Here is an 11,170-nt window from a genome sequence, read left to right as displayed (position 1 = left end):
CCTGCCTCTGCCTCCCGAGTGCTGGGATTAAAGGTATGCGCCACCATGCCTGGCTTGGTTTTATTTTTTAATGTGTATGGTGTTTTGCCTGCATCTCTGTGAGGGTGTCAGATCTCAGATCATCTGGTACTAGGATTACGGACACTTCCGAGCTGCCATGTGGATGCTGGGATTTGAACCTAAGTCTTCTGGAAGAGCAGTCAGTGCTCTTAACTGCTAAACCATCTCTCCAGATCCTTAGACATATTTTTAAATTAATTTTTTTTTTTTGAGCTGAGGGCCGAACCCAGGGCCTTGCTAGGTAAGCGCTCTACCACTGAGCTAAATCCTCAACCCATAAATTAAAAAAAATTTAAATAAAAATTAGGGAGCAATTTAGGAAGACATCTGCATTGCCCACTGTATGGGCATCCCTTCACATGCGTGTACAGATACACCCATATCCACATATGACATGCCCATGCATACACACACCAGAGTGGGGGTAGGAGGACGGGGAAGGGAGGGAGGGAGAGGGAGACAGCCCCATATGAAGAGAGTCAGAGCTGGGCAGAGGGAACTGGGTAGAGGGAGCCAGTTTTGACTAGTCAAGCTGCATGAAGTCTCTCTCCCTCCTCCTCAGTGCCTGGATACCAAGCTCTGACACCCTAGGGAGTCATTGCGCTCTCCAGAAGTCTGGGTGGTGGCAACTATTAGTGAAAATGTGCTAATTTATTAAACATTTACACAGGGACTGGCATCATGCCAAGAAATTTCTACACATGACCTCTTCCGTGACCTCCTGGGGCAGGTTTCAGTTTTAACCCTTGTTGGATTAGGACACTGAGGTGCAGTGTGATTTTTTTTTGTTTGTTTGTTTGTTTGTGTTGAGACAGGGTTTCTCTGTGTAGCCCTGACTGTCCTGGAACTCACTCCGTAGACCAGGCTGGCCTCAAACTCAGAAATCCACCTGCCTCTGCCTCCCAAAGTGCTGGGATCAAAGGCGTGTGCCACCACTGCCCAGCTCCCTTTTCTTCTTGTTTCTGTCTGTCTGTCTGTCTGTCTGTCTGTCTGTCTGTCTGTCTGTGTGTAGAACAGAGTACAACTTGTGGGAGTTGGCTCTCTCCTTCTACCATATGTGTTCCTGGGATCAAACTCAGGTTGTCAGGCTCGTTGACATTAACCACTGAGCCACCTTGGATGAAGGACAGCACAAGTCAACAGCTCTCCTGTCTCTCTTTCCTAGGCGGCAGTGAACTTTGGCTGCCTGCTAAAGTCAGAAAGGGAGCAAGGGAGCGGCACAAGTCATGGCCGCCAGCACTCTGGGCCACTCCAAAGCATCGGTTTGTTCATGGATATGGGTGTTAGTCTTGTTCTGATGCTAGGGTTTCAACCCAGTAAGCGTCAGTCATCCACTCTACCACAGAGCTGAACTCCAGCCCCAGGTAAGTCCGACAGAAAGGAATCAACTTGGCTGGATGCTGATGACACACACCTTTAATCCCTGCACTCGGGAGGGAGGCAGAGGCAGGCAGATCTCTGAGTGTGAGGCCAGTCTGGTCTACAGAGAGAATTCCAGGACAGCCAGGGCTACACAGAGAAACCTTGTCTTGAAAAAAAACAAAACAAAACAAAACAAAACAAAACAAAACAAAAGAAAAAAGAAAGAAAGAAAGAAAGAAGTCAATATTCAAGAGCCCTATCAAGAGCCGTATCAAGGTTGAAATCAGATTATGGATATCACAGCTAAGGTCTAACCCTGGACCACAAAGCTGCCCACTTCAGTATCTGCCCCTGTTTAATATCTGCCCTTATGTAGTAATCTCTCTCTCTCTCCCTCTCCCCCTTCCCCCTCCCCAACCTCTGATTTAGTTCTCTCTTGTCTTTCTTCCTTCCCTCCATCTTCCCTTCAAGGCATACAGGATCTCTCTGCATAACCCTCCCCTTGAACTTGTGATCTTCCTGCCACAGGGATTAAGTGCCCAACCCCCCTCCCCAGCTCTGTTCTTCAGGAGGTTGTAGCTTTGCATGAAGGGCAAACCCTCTGAACATCCGGTTTCTCACCTGCAGCCTCTGGGCAGAGCAGCTGGGAGGATTCCATGAGAAGCTCTAGCTAGCTCAGTGTGCAGCAGCCAAGAGAGGCTAAGAAATGGCAGCTGCTTAGAGACCCCCCAGGGGCACGTGGTCCACCAGCCTTCCTGCATAGATCAGAGAAGCGACTTCCCTGAGAGGTCACACAGGCTGACAGAAGATTCAGGTGACTGTGAGAGTCAGTCCACAGTTCTGTTCCTGGCATTGTGGCTGGACTCTCCAAAGCTCGGGCAGGATCATGGTGTCCCTGACTGGTAAATGTCATTCTACCCACACGGCCAATGGCCAACTAAATCCATCTTATGGCATCTGGATGCCCAACAGGGAGCCTGCCTCCCACATACCTGTGTTCCTGGACACAAGAGCCCCAACCTTCTCACTCTTTCCCACGGGTCCTATTTCCCCAAATCATGTCAAAGCAGTGAGGTAAGGCTTGAGATGTCCTGACCTCCCCAGTCTGACCTCCAAGAATGTGGAAGAACGGGAGACAGGTTTAAGTTCAAAGTCTGTCCCTGTGTGACAACTGGCTTGAGGCACTGGGCAAGTCAGTCCAACTCTCTCAGAGAGTTAGGGAGACAGAAGCGCCTGCGCATCAGATCCCCGTCTGTCCCTATGTATATCAGCCATAGAATGGGTGGGTATCCAGTCAAATTCCTTTGTTCTTCTTGAAAAGGTCTCACTGAGGCAGAGAGGGTGGACAGAGGTGCAGGGCTGGGCGGGGCAAGGGGGAAAGAGAAGTTCCCAGACAAGGTGGGAGGAATGAGCAAACCCAATCAACCCGGACAACCTCACCAAAAAGGAACTAAGACTGGGCAGCGGCAGGAAACCACCTCCTACAAGAGTTCCGGTTTCCCCTCAGAGCGTGGGGCAGGGACAGTCCTGGGCTGAGGGGGCAAGTGGGAGTCTAAGGTGTGAAGGCATCACCATCCCTCACCGCATGCACTCAGAGCCCTGACTGCGGGGCTTTCAGGATCCTCCACCTTCCTTTCACTGAGCACTGATACCTCCTTCTCCCTCACAGAGGCTCTCATGGCTCACTAACTTCCTCTCATTTTTACACCATCCTTTCTTGAGAGTCACGGCTGGTCCAGTCCTGACACCATCTTTGTACTATCCTAGCTCTTCCCCCGACACGGTCCTTAAAGTATCAGCTGAGTTTCCCCCATTTGTGGTGGGTAAAACTGGGTCTATCTGGCCCGACACAGCAGTCTGAACCTTAAATCCCAGCACTCGGGAGACAGAGATAGATGGACCTTTTGTGAGTTTGAGACCATCCTGGTCTGTACAATGAGTTCCAGGCTAACCGGAGTTACACAGTGAGACCTGGTCTTAAAATGAAAGAAAGAGCCACATAATGGTGATGGTGGTGCACACCTTTAATCCCAACACTCAAGAGGCAGAGGCAGGCAGATCTCTGTGTGAGTTTTGAGATCAACCTGGTCTACAGAGTTCCAGGGTAGCCAAGGCTACACAGAGAAACCCTGCCTCGAAAACCCAGAGAGAGAGAGAGAGAGAGACCCCTGCTGTCTGTGGTGGCCCAAGCCTTTAATCTCAACACTCAGGAGGCAAAGGCTGAGGTGGGCCTTTGCAAGCCCAAGGCCATATAGTGAGACCCTGTCTCAAAGAAGAAAAAGAAAAAGAAAGAAAAATGGTTCCATACTCATCACGCTCTAAAGCAGGAGTCTTTAGGTTACCTCGCGTGGGACTTGGGGTTCCAGCCATGAGTGGGAGCCTAACGACGGAGAGTGTAGATCCCACAACGTGATCCCTTAGTCTTGAGGGAGTGGGATGGGGCAGTCTGCTTTCCTCACCATCGGCTGACCCAATGTGCTGTGTGGAAGAGACTTGGCTCTTCCTTCCTCATCTGTTTTCCCTGTCCCTTACCCGTCAGCCTGTCAGGGCTGGTTCCGTCCCTTGTCACTTCCACCTTAGGTAGCTTCAGAGCAGCCCCGAATAACCACACATAAGCTAGCACCCAGGCGTGAACACATTCACTTCAAGCTCACAGCACACTGGGGAGCACCCTCACACAATCTCACTCACAGCTTCAAGTCAAGCCTGCTGGGGAGCAGGAGCCTCCCTCCCCCTCCTCCTCTCTTGGGTCCACACAGCTTGGCTACCCCCTCCACCTACCCACTACAAATGGAAGGATGCTCACCGCATCCAATTCTAGGCTACAAAAGGCTTGCTTGTAGGGTGGCCACCTGGAGAGTGGGGTACAGATGCGAGCCTTGCTAACCTCCTTGGAATGGGCCCTAGTAAACGTGACATTTAGTAGATGCCAGCTGTGTGCTGGTTCTCAGAGGCCCTGTCAGCGAAGCTTTCTGGTCCTCCAATGCTTTGAGAAGGCAAAGAACTCTGTATAGAGCCAACTGGCCTGGATCTGATAGAACTTCATCTGCCTTCTCCTCCATTCTCCCCTCTCCTCCCCGCCTCACCCCTTCCCATTCTATTTCTGTTTCCCCCACCCCACCTGTCTTTCTGCTTATATAGCTCAAGGCGGTCTTGAACTCGTGACAACCTCCCTACCTCCGTTTGCTGGGTGCAGGGATTATTATAGGCATGCGCCACTAGGCACAGCTTTGGTATTGGGGAGGGCTAGTTTCTCCCCCAAAGTTACAATGAGAAAAGCAAAAGTCCAGAGAAAGCTAACTCTCCTTGAGGTCTGCATAGCAATTAAAGGCCCATTCTTGCCAAGAGAACATGTTTCTGAGGCAGTAGACCCCTGAACATCAAGCGGCACCCTCTCACTCCCTCTGTGGTGCAACACACCCGGATCAAGGACCAAAAATGGGGACGAAGGCAGGGACCAAAGTTGGCAGCCAGCCTTGAGCCCGCAGCGGCCCAAAGCCAACTGGCCTCACTGCCCTGTGTTGCCATGGAAACAGCCCCTGCGGGCATTGGCGGTCAAAAGCAGGATTTCCGTCGGGGCTGCCAGCAATTCCCGGATCCCGACAGGGACGCAAACCTCGACCGCCACCGCGGATAGGGAAAAGCACCCAGGGAGGTCTGGTGCCCCAGGGTGAGGTCTTCCCCAGGAAACCCAGATCCACGCCTCCAGCTCCTGGAAGGAATCCCCAGGGCGTCTGGGGCGAGAGGGCTTGGGGGGGGGGGGGTTGCCTTACTGTACTTTCAGCCCTCTTCCCAAATTTTATCAAATTTACAACAGTTCCCCCTCTCTTTCCCCAGATAGCCGGCCTCTGAGACCCCAGAACTGCACTCTGGACTTGGACTCCGAGTTCTGCAGAAGTCACTCTCCTAGACCCCCTTCTCGGGAACTCGCGCACCGATTTCCTCAGTATCCCCTCCCCCTTCCAGTTTCCCCACCTATTACCCCTCTCTCACACCCCCTCAGCTTCTTTCCTTTTCCTCCTCCTGAAAGCCTCTCAGAGCTCTCCCTAGACGCTTTTGGGGGATCCCACAGTGCCTTCCTGTACTTTCAGCCCTCTTCCCAAATTTTATCAAATTTACAACACAGTTTCCCTCTCTTTCCCCATTTAGACTTTTAGGGGGAACTTTTGGTCTGCCTTCGCCGTACTGCCTCGGCCTTCTCCTAGGTTTTTAATCAGCCTTTTCCAGCTTTCCTTAGTTTTCCTCCTTAATTTCCTTTCTGAATGGGATCCCCACCCCCATCTCCCGCTTTCAACTTGCTCAGCTCTCAAAGTTCAGGTTTACCCCCAAATCTTCCCTCCAGGGTGAGGACGGTTGGGGGCGGGGCAACACTTGCCCTACCAGCCCCCACCGTGTTTGGCCGCCTACCTGGTCTCCAGGGAGCCAGCTGCGGGTGACTCGATCTGGGGCGAGCCAACCTTAACTTCCAACAACCAGGAGAGGCGATGTAGGGGGGAAAGTGAGGTGCTACCCGCCTCTGCCCCTACTACCTACTCTGGGGAGGGAGGAGGAAGCCGCCTCGGACTTCTCTTATTTTGGTGACTGCGGAGGAGGAGGCGGCAGCCAGAGAAGTCGCAGTCACGCCTCAGCCCCAAGACTGCTGCCCAAAGCCAGGAGGGGCCCCCAGATCCAAAGTCCGCTGGCTCCCACTTCCCGCTGTGGATGGGCTCTCCCAGTGCTGTCCCTGCGCCCCAGTTCCTTCCCAAAGGTTCCGGCCAAAGGGACCTGTCCCTTTAGTTACTAGAGTGGGATACCAAGGGGGTGGGGGCTTGGCCATCCCAAAGGCTCCCACTCCTCACTCATCTCCTAGGTAGGAAAACACAGAGCCAGGTCAGGATAACTTGGCCCAAGTTCACACAGCCTGTAGCCTTTACACTACTGTCACTACATTTGCGATCTTTTGCCTGTCACTTATACCCTGCCGCCTCATCTTTAGGAACTGGGTGGTGGAGATAAGCAAGGCCCTTGCCTTTGGGTAGCTGTTTTTCACAACAATCAGCTCCCATCAGGCTACAGCCACACACAGTTTTAGAGAAGCTGAGGAGAATCCTTAATCACAGTGTCTCTAGGAGAGCCCTCCCTCCCTAAACTCTCCCGAACCTGATACCCACCCTCCCTTTAAAACCAAGAGTTATTACCAGTATTACCTCTCTAAAACCAAGGTGCAGTGAGACCCAGGAAATCCCCCTGCCTGGGGAGGGAGAGCTAGGGTTGAATTGGAAATGTATGTGGGAGGGTGAGGGCTTGAGGCATGGAAGATTCAAGTGGGTGTCGGGGCTATAGTGATGATAGGCGATGACACGTGTCTGGGTTTAGAATCAACAACAGCTCGGACACATTATGCAGTCAGGTGTGCTTCTGTGTACAGACAGGGGTGTAGGGGGCTGTATGTGAGCCCCCTAGAGTACAAGTTCAGGAGGATCATGGTGTAACACACAGTGTCAGCAAGTGATGGATGCAGATAGGAATGCTTCTCTCAATGAGCCATGGCAAACACCTTTAACTCCAGCACTTGGGAGGTTGAGGCAAGCAGACCTTTGTTGAGTTTGAGGCCAGCCTGGTCTATGGAGTGAATTCTAGAACAACCAAGGCTACACAGAGAAACTCTGTCTCAAAAAAACAAACAAAAATGCTTCTCTCGGGGCTGGTGAGATGGCTCAGTGGGTAAGAGCACCCGACTGCTCTTCCGAAGGTCCAGAGTTCAAATCCCAGCAACCACATGGTGGCTCACAACCATCCGCAACGAGATCTGGCGCCCTCTTCTGGAGTGTCTGAAGACAGCTACAGTGTACTTACATATAATAAATAAAATCTTAAAAAAAAATGCTTCTCTCTTAGGAAAATATGAAGTGGGCGTAGGAGGAAGAAAGGAAGTGTAGTGGAGGTTCAGGGACTGTGAGAGGATGGCTTTACCCTGCCTGGATAGCACTGCCACCATTATAGAGCATCCACTAAGTTGGCCTTGGCCATTGATCCATGTGTGCAATTAACAAATAAATGTATACCATGGCCAATGGGAGTCCAGCCATAGGGAGCCCAGATACAAAAGGGACAGCCACACCAGCTGCACTCCCAGCCACTCAAGAGGATGCTTGAGCCCTATGGATTGGAGGACAGCCAAAGGAGAGTAGTGATTCTCTACCTGAGAGGAGGGAGAAAGGGAAGAGGAGGAGGAGGAGGAGGAGGCTGCAGAAGAAGGCAGGGAGATAGGACAGAAGAAGGCAGAGGTTAGAGGAGAAGGGAAGAGAAGACAGAAGAGGGGAAAGGAAAAGAGGAAGGAATTAAAAACAGGAGGGAAAAGAGAGAAGCAAGGGAGAGAGGGAGGGAATAAGGAAGAGAGAGACAGAAAGACATACACTGATCTTGGAGGAATTGCTCTGTAATTCTTCTAAGTCCCGCTCCTGGGTGGCTCCCTAGGGGCCTTCCCCAGTGTTCACACACTTTCCAGCAGAGCCCTCACCACTCTTGCCTGGAGTGCACCACTCTTCTTCTTCTGGTCTGAAACCTGCTCCTTCTGGTTGGTTACTCTGTGTGCTCCCTCCTCAGAGAAGCCTTCTTGACCACAGATTTCCGTCCCATGCTACCTGGTTGCAGAGACAGACTCCCTAGCTGTTGTTGCCCTTGGACAAGTTATGCTTGCTTTCTGCATTTCCATTCTTCATGCAATAAAGGCTGCAGAAGACCGCACTTCACAAAAACCTTGGGAGAGACGCTGTAGCAGTCACACCAAGGGCCCGCCGCGTGGTAAATGCTATTTGCTTGTGGACATCCATTCACTTCTTCCTTAGATCAGACTTCACAGTTGTGAGTCACTGTCAGCGTCATTGCTAGGCAGGATGAAGGCTAGGGCTCTGGGATGGATTCTGACGTAGTCGGCATAGTCACAGAAGCAATGCACAGGGCCAAGCAGCCACAGGATGACTTAAGGAGACCGTTACTTCTCTCGATGCCCTATGTTCATGTTCCTTTAAGACAATCCCAGGGGCTGGAGAGAAGCCTCAGTGGTTGAGAGCAGATGGCTTCTCTTTCAGAGGTCATGAGTTCAGTTCCCAGCAACTACTCGGCGACTCACAACCATCTGTCATGGGATCTGATGCCTTCTTCTGGTGTGTCCAAAGACAGCCAAGACAAAAATCAAAAGGCAGCTTGCCGGCCTCTGGTCTTGTCCTGTCTTCGCTTCCCTTTTCAGCCACCTTGGCTTCTTCTGTCCTTGGTCAAGCCAGACCCATTGCTTGCCTAGAAGCTCAACCTATGAGAATCTAAGCAGCCACTTTCCCTGAGGAGACGCTGAGGCCAGAACCTATATATTAGGAGAAAATTTACTCCTGCAGCTTCTACACACACACACACACACACACACACACACACACACACACACACACACCACATCAAACTTAGCTGGGTAGTGCCACACTCCTTTAATCCCAGTACTTGGGAGGCAGAGGCAGGCGGATTTCTGAGTTCAAGGCCAGCCTAGGCTACAGATTGAGTTCCAGGACAGCCAGGGCTACACAGAGAAAACCTGTCCTCAAACAAAACAAAAATGCAAAGAACAAATATACATATAAAAGAATTGCAAATGACTCGGCCTTAGCCATTTGGACTGTAACAACCTCACAATATAAATGTCCCTTCTTACAGTTCTGGAGTCTCCATGTCCCAGATCAAGACTCAGCAGGGGTGATTTCTGGTGAGGGCTATAGTTGTCTGAATTGCATATAGCTGCCTTCTTCCCTCTCCTTGACCTCATGTGGTGAGAGCAAGCCTTCTGGGATCTCCACTGGTAAGTGCCCTAATCCTTAATTCTTTAGGTTAAGGTCCTACCCCATGACTTCATTTAGACATACATTGTTTCTGGGAAGGTCACCTTCTGAAACATTGCCACCTGGGGGAGAGAGAAAGGCACATGAATGGGGGAGGTGCTAAAACCACGGCTGGGGTGTGGGGGTAAGAGTTTAAAGAGCAGCCTGTTCACACAGTGTGAGGGCACCAGCGGATGCCACAGTATCCTCTAAGAGAGAGCCCCTCTTCCCTCTGTGGATCTGGCTGGCCACCAGTGGCCAGCATGCGCTCCTGGGATTACTGTAAAGATGTGTCACTGGGAGGTGTTCATTACCTCCACAGACGCTTGGCAAAAATCCAGTCAAATGATCAAGCCAAATATGGCCGTCTGCCTGGTTCTGTGGAGCCAGTGAGCTAAGAAAAATAAGTTGAGAGATAGGTGATTGTTATGTTGCTCAAGCTGGCTTCAAATTCCTGGGCTCAAAAAACCTCTCCCGGTTTAGCTCTATGGATGGCTGGAACTGCAGGAACAACACACTTCTTTTAGCTTTAACTGTCTGTCTGTCATCTATCTATCTATCTATCTATCTATTGAGATAGGGTTTCTCTGTGTAACAGCCCTGGCTGTCCTAGATCTATAGACCAGGTTGGCCTTGAACTCACAGAGATCTGCCTGCCTCTGCATCCCAAGAGCTGGAATTCAAGGCATGCACTATCACTCCGGGAAACAATATATTTTAATTTTTGCATTACATTAATTTATTTATTCAGTTGGGAGGGGGGTGTTGAAGACAGTTTGAGGGAGTTGGTTCTCTTCTTTTGCCCTGTGGGTCCAAGGCATGAGATTGGGTTCTGAGGGCTGATGGGTAATAGCACCTTTACCTGCTGAGCCATCTCAAAGGCTCCTTGACAATGGTTTTTTACATTTTAAATTATTTCAAAATGACAAGGGAAGTAAGCATAATATTTCAGGGGATAAGAAAACGAAGTCAAAACCAAATTGCAGTGTGCATAAACAAAGTTGGGAACACAGCCAGGCTCCGTTTATGTCTTGCGCACAGCAACTTGCATGTTAACATGGCAGAACCGAGTAGCTGCAACCAAGACTGGATGGCCAGCAAAACCAAAAATATTTATATTCTGGTCCTTTACAGAAACAGTGTGCCACTCTCCGCTCCGTCTCAGATTCAAATTTCAAAAGAGGAATCGGGTAGCCCTCATTCAATGAGAGCTTCCAGACCTGTCTGCAGTGTGGGGGATTCTGACCAGATTGCTCTAAAAATAGTTGCCAGTCTTTATCTACACCGTGAGTTTAATAAGGTCAGCCTGGGCTATATGAGACCTTATCTCAAAAATGAAAGATAGTGGTGGATCCTGGGAAAAGATTCAGTAGGCAAAGTGCTTACCGCACAAACGTGAAGACCTGAATTCAAGTCCCCAGAAACCACATAAATCTGGGGGCAGAAGAGCTGGTCTGTAATCACAGAATTCCTGGGGTAAGATGGAGGATGGAAAGGGGAATCTCTGGAAACTTGAGAGCCAGTTAGCATCCTGTACATGGGAAGGAACAGCAAGAGACTCTGTCCTAACCAAGGTGGAAGCTGAGGCTGTCACCTGAGCTGACAATCCTAGGATATCCTATCCACTATATATGCACTGTAGCCTGTATGCACCCATAGTCACACATGTGAAGGCAAACACACACACACACACACACACACACACACACACACAGATTTAAAAACAGAAGAAAGAAAAACTAGTTGTTAAAAAATGAAGCAGGTAGCCGGGCGTGGTGGTGCACACCTTTAATCCCAGCACTCGGGAGGCAGAGGCAGGCAGATCTCTGAGTTCGAGGACAGCCTGGTTTACAAAGTGAGTTCCAGGACAGCCAGGGCTATACAGAGAAACCTTGTCTCAAAAAACC

At 50.5% G+C, this 11,170-nt stretch overlaps 1 protein-coding gene across 2 annotated transcripts in view; it reads right to left on the bottom strand.

Moving 5' to 3' along the window:
• The window catches only part of Fgr (FGR proto-oncogene, Src family tyrosine kinase), a 27,871-nt gene extending 21,799 nt beyond the window's left edge, over window positions 1-6,072 (bottom strand). For both annotated transcript variants that reach the window (XM_029476829.1, XM_021159617.2), the window contains exon 1: window positions 5,830-6,072. The gene's annotated coding sequence lies outside the window, so the exon portion shown is untranslated. The remainder of the gene's footprint in view (window positions 1-5,829) is intronic.
• Window positions 6,073-11,170: the final 5,098 nt, after the last annotated feature.

This window comes from Mus caroli, chromosome 4 (assembly GCF_900094665.2).
Source record: "Mus caroli chromosome 4, CAROLI_EIJ_v1.1, whole genome shotgun sequence".
Taxonomy (NCBI): domain Eukaryota; kingdom Metazoa; phylum Chordata; class Mammalia; order Rodentia; family Muridae; genus Mus; species Mus caroli.
The sequence above is the reverse complement of the archived record's forward strand: the minus strand, read 5'-3'. Positions and strand labels throughout refer to the sequence as shown.